This window comes from Microtus oregoni, unplaced genomic scaffold (genome assembly GCF_018167655.1).
Source record: "Microtus oregoni isolate MIOR12 unplaced genomic scaffold, Mior012 000031F_ref0000149, whole genome shotgun sequence".
Classification (NCBI taxonomy): Eukaryota; Metazoa; Chordata; class Mammalia; order Rodentia; family Cricetidae; genus Microtus; species Microtus oregoni.
The window spans coordinates 24039617-24045559 of record NW_024543090.1 but is presented as its reverse complement, the minus strand read 5'-3'; positions in this window follow the sequence as shown (position 1 = coordinate 24045559).

Genomic DNA, 5943 nt, shown 5'->3' with positions numbered 1-5943 from the left:
GGGTGGAGATAGCCTGCCTGAGGTGGGTAGGTCACTAGGGGCAGGACCAGAGGACAGCTGGTATCTAAAGAGCAGGGGTTCCCAAGGAAGTCAGCCAGCCTTTGGACCTCACTTCTGATAGCTGGCTTCCATCTCTAACTAGTGTCTATGTGTTTCTGTGCATTAAACCGTATGTAATAGCGGGGTAATTTTTAGAATTTACATTGCATGAAGTCTACTAAAGGGAAGGTTGCCTTTCATCTATCTTATTTGTAAGTGAACAAAATGTAAATTATTAAAATATAAATAACAAAGAGGATAATAAATCTTTGCTCCTCGTGTAGAATAGCTGCAGTAATTATAGAGTTTATATATAATTACCATCTGGCATGATGGTTATGAGGTACTATTGTGTGCTATAAATTATACACCAAACTCTTTGTGATTAAGGTAGTCATTCCTGCTCAGTCAAGTGTGCTCCTGTAGCCAGGGAGAAGCCATTAAAGGTAATTTAGGCTTGGTTTTAATCTTTGTTTTTCTTTAGGGAGCACAAGCAATTCAGCAGCAGGTGAGCTTGTTATATTTCATTCTGGCAGGACCAAAATAAACATATTTTTTTGAGATAAAAAAAACTTTAATGCCATTTTTATTTATAAAAGAATTCTGAGAAAAGCTTGAAGCATTTGGCAAGATTTTAATCTAAATAATCCTCACAATAAGCTCTGGAGTTTATACAAAGGTCTATTGTTTAAAGTCACCAACGGTTAGAGACCACAACGAGTTACTTTGTATGCAGTTGCTTCTGGTCCAGGTTTAATTCATGAATGTTATAACAGAATGAGAATGACTATGAGTTATTAGTGAGCTAATAAGCATCAATCAGTGTAGGAGCACCGCGCTCACCCCAGCACTTGCCTTTTCTTTCTTCTTATTTCTTTTTCTTTTACTTTTTTTTTTTTTTGAAACAGGATCCTGATTCAAAGTATCAGATGGGATGACCTCAAACTGATGGCAATTCTCCTGCCTCAATCTTCCCTGTGTTTAGATTACAGAAATGAGACACAGACACACCAAGCTTTGAAAATGTTCTTAGGAATGGCTTTCCTTGCTTGCTTTTGAAACTAGTTAGACATTTATGTTAGAGGGGAATGTAAAACTGTGGATGGGTGCCCTATGATTAAAATATTTTTCATGAATCTATCCATAAGTATTTTCAGGGCTCTTACTATATCTGATATTAGGTACTATGGATACAAAAACAGTTTAGGCTAGCTTCTTGACAAACAGCATTATACATACCCTTGTCTTGTGATTTAATTCAGGTGCCATGGTCTCTAATCTCCCTGTAGTAAAGTCAACGGGGGATCTATTTTGATCTTACAGTGTCCCTATATAGTAGACAGGACAAATATTCATTTCCTATCCTCGCAGACAAGAAACGACCTCAGCAATAGTGTGTAGTAAGGGGGTCACAGACAATGGGGGACAAAATTAGAAGCTGCACCGATTCTGCCAAGTTCTCAGGTAGTTCTTATCTGAGATGAAGCACTCCCTCTTCTACCTTGTCTTCCAACTTCCAGGCCGGCTGCTACCTCCCAGACTTCACAGTGAAATGCTGACACCCTTAACCCCCATCTTATCATTTTATTTCCCTAAACACCACTACAGCACAAATAGAACAACACTTAGAAATATTTGCTTTAAAAACTATAGGAAAACAGTCCTGAATTTTGCATACAAATGGATGGAAATAGAAAACACTATCCTGAGTGAGGTAAGCCAGACCCAAAAAGAGGAACATGGGATGTACTCACTCATATTTGGTTTCTAGCCATAAATAAAGGACATTGAGCTTATAATTCATGTTCCTAGAGAAGCTAAATAAGAAGGTGAATCCAAAGGCAAACACATAGGCATCCTCATGAATATTAACCTTCATCGATGAAAGGAGACAGAGACAGAGACCCACATTGGAGCACCGGACAGAAATCTCAAGGTCCAAATCAGGAGCAGAAGGAGACGGAGCACGAGTAAGGAACTCAGGACGGCGAGGGGTGCACCCACACACTGAGACAATGGGGATGTTCTATCAGGAACTCACCAAGGCCAGCTGGCCTAGGTCTGAAAAAGCATGGGATAGATCCGGACTAGCTGAACATAGCGGACAATGAGGAATACTGAGAACTCAAGAACAATTGCAGTGAGAACTCAAGAACAATTGCAGTGGGTTTTTGATCCTACTGCACGTACTGGCTTTGGGGGAGCCTAGGTAGTTTGGATGCTCACCTTAGGAGACCTGGATAGAGGTGGGCGGTCCTTGGGCTTCCCACAGGTCAGGGAACCCTCTTAGAGCAGATGAGAGAGGGGGACTTGATCGGGGGAGGGGGAGGGAAATGGGAAGCGGTTGCAGGGAGGAGGCAGAAATCCTTAATAAATAAATAAATTAAAAAAAATAAAAAATAAAAAAAATAAATAAAAAAACTATAGGAAAACAAAACTAAAGGTATTAAACAATGAACTCAGTTGCCTACAGATCTGACTTATAAGGCAGATTCTTCTGACTGGGTAGATGTCCTGCATCTGGGAGTCCTCCTGTGTCTCCTACCCAACCTAGGAGGGGCCTTTCCTATACTTGGAGAATTCTCTTGTCTGTCTTGGGACCTTCCTGTTTCCTCCCTTGGGAGATGTTTCAAATTGAAACTGTTCATTTTGTTAACAGAATACCCCCAGTGAAAGCATGTATCATATTACTAGCTGTGTATCACATCGTTATCACTGTTCATCCAACAGAATCCATGTCCGGAAAAGGAGAACACAGTCCAGCACATCCTATGGGAACCTGCTGTGACCACACACTCTGAAAAGAGAAAAGCATCTAGAATATGCAGTATTGAACCTGTTGACCAAGTGGTCTCTTCCTCTTTCAATATTTATAATCTTTTCCAGCCCTCCGCCAACTTATTTCCCAGGATGTACAGCGGTTTCATAGCTCTTGGTTTTCTGTGTATAAAAGTCTCTGTACACTTCCAGGCTTTCCTTCAAGTGGTTCCATTTGCTCACAGGGGAAAAAAAGATAACAAGGAAGACGATGAAAGAATTACTGACTTTAAGCACAGAAACCATGTGCGTTGAGTTGTTGCTCTGTTTCCTAGCTGTCTGATCTTGACCAAGACACTTGGCAATCTGAGACAGTGTCTTTGCCTGTGTAGAAACAACAGGTATCAGTGACTGAGCATCACATGCTAAAACATTGTGTCTTGTTTGACGTGCTGTTTCAGTCTTTATCACATCCCTATGAAGTGGATACTATTACCATCGACATTTGGAAGGCAAGCAAAAGCAGGTTAACTTGCCAGAGACTACTAGGTAGGGGATGGTGAAGCCAGGGGGATGGTGAAGCCAGGATTCAAAGACAGGCAATGAGACTCCCAAAGCCATGTTTATAATCAATACCTTCTTCATTACCACGTTTAATAGCTAACTGAATTAATATAAGTCAGTCCTTGCATAGCACCTGGCACAGTAGCAAGTCCTAAGTAAATCTTCGCTGGTTTATCATGTTTAGCTTTGTTACTAAGAGACACATGGGCCAGAAAATAGGTTTTGACGAAGATTTATGTCTATATTAGCTAGGTTTCTTTCAGCTGTACTGGCAAGGCCTCTGGAGTTACCTAAACAATCTAGATATTATGGGCCACCTGGCTGAAACGTAGGTCGAATAGTTGGTGAAATGTCTCTTACGTATTACAAAAACAGACAAAGTCCCCAGCCTGGAAAAGAGCATGAAGCCCCACATAAAAGCAAGCATAGTGAGCGGCCTTCAGCACAGTCGCAGACCTTGCTGCTGAGATCATCACCTTCCAGCTGTTTATAAACACCAAATGCGGAGAGATGAGGCTGTAAAGGTGGTCATGCCCTGTGTCTATTGGCAAAGGTCTACTGGTCCGTTTGAAAGCACAGTGATATGTCATGCTATTAGTACCAGGGCAGGTGTAGGAACAACACCTCATGAGATATAAAAATAGGAAAAGAAAAAAAGGGAAGAACAAAAGTATATTTCCAGGTTCTGGAGAAATTTGAAATACTGTATATTCTCTATTGCTGCAAAAAATTCCAAAATGTATCCAAAAAATAGCAGACATTCCTTATCTCACGCAGTCTCTGTATCATCTGCAAGCGGCCTTGTTGGGTAGTTCTGGATCAGGATGCCTCACGAAGCTTCAGTTGTCCAGAGTGGAGTCATCCAAAGGATTTACTAGGGCTTGAGGGTCCTCCGCTAGTGGTTCATTCACATGGCGGTTGTGGGGCTAAGCTCCTTCTCTTGTAGGCCTTTATGGTGCTGAATGAGTTCCTCATGAGGTAGTAGCTGTTTCCTCACAGTGCAAGAGACCCAAGGGTGACAATAGGAAGCAGATGCAATGCCTTTTATGACCTAGTCTGTATGTCACAGTCCCTCCTGCCATTTCTGTGCAGTACAGGTCATATGCCATCACTAAGTGCTGCCCACAAGCGAGAGGAAGGGAGCTGAACTCTCCTGAGGAGCGCGGCTGTCACAGAACTTAGGGACATACTGAAAATCACCAGTTTCTGCTGTCATCTAAGCACTGTCTCCAGAAGCCAGCAAGACAGGAGTCAAAACAAAACAGAATGCATAACCCAGCCCTCCTCAACGCAGCTTGCAGTAACTGTTCCCAAACAACCCATGCTTTTGTCTCCACTGTCCTGGAGCATCCATGGTCCTCCTTCCTTGAGGCTGTGTTCACAAGACTCTGATGACACTCCTGAAACATGGCAGACAATAAAACGCGCATTAAAATAAGACAACCACCTACTCCTAGAAGTTTGAAGCAGAGGGAGGAAAGGAAATCCCCAGTGAGCTCTCTCCTTTGGCTATGACCAGTGTCCTGATTGGTAATAATAGTATAGGTAATAGTCTTCCCTTCCTGCTTTAGGGATCATAGGGTGTGTAGTTCAGGTTCCCTAGCTTGCTGTCATGACTGCAGCTCTGGGAGAATTGTGTGGAAACTTAGAAAGGAGAGATGACCATGGAATACAGAAGTAGCCAGTGTGCTCACTCACACATGACTCTAAGGTGTCAACAGTCTCAGAACCAAATGCTTTCATGCGATTTCTATTGTATTTTTGTGACTTGTAATTTGGTAAGATATAAACTGTTTTTAAAATACAGTCTTTTTGAAAAACCAATAATAATAATAATACAGTCTTTGTAAACACCGGGAAAGTAGGAGCTTGCAGACCACCACTGGAAGGCTGGAGGTGTAGGTAGACCCCTGACCTAACAGGCGTGAGGCCCTGGGTTAGATCCCAGGAATCTCCAAAAGGGGAAAAATAGAAGTCAGGAATTTACACCTTAAAAGGAATTTTCTGACTGTTATCTTTAATCTTGTGCCTGGAGGACATTTGAGAATTTGACAAAAGATAAGGAAAAGAAGCTCACACAATTTTGGACAAGAAGCATAGCAGTGAACAACACAGAAGGAAGACACATTTGCTGAGAAACAGGAAACATAAGGCAAGCCAGAGAACTACCGACCATCATAGTCTTGTCCTAGTCATTTGACAAAACTAAACAAATTTTTATCAATTTGGCAAAAGAAAAGCTACCAAGATACCCACTTAGTTAGAGCGCCCTAAATGACGTTTCCATAACCAAGATCGGACCCGAGATTCCCCAGGCCCGTCTCCAGTGGAGGGAAATTGCGAGCAGAGACACCCAGCCCAGGAGGGGGACCTTTTCGCGACACACCCGAGGGCTCCGAGCGCACCGGACCTCGGAGGCGAGGGGCGGGGCTGGGAGGAGCGGGGGCGGGGGGCGTCGCGTGACCACGCCCCCTGCGCGCGCCCCCGAGTCGCGGGCGGCCTGCGTGTCCGCGCCGACCCCTCCCTCGCGCCTCACGGGCGGGCGCACGCGCCGCCTCGCGCAGGGGCCGGAGGAGGCCGGGC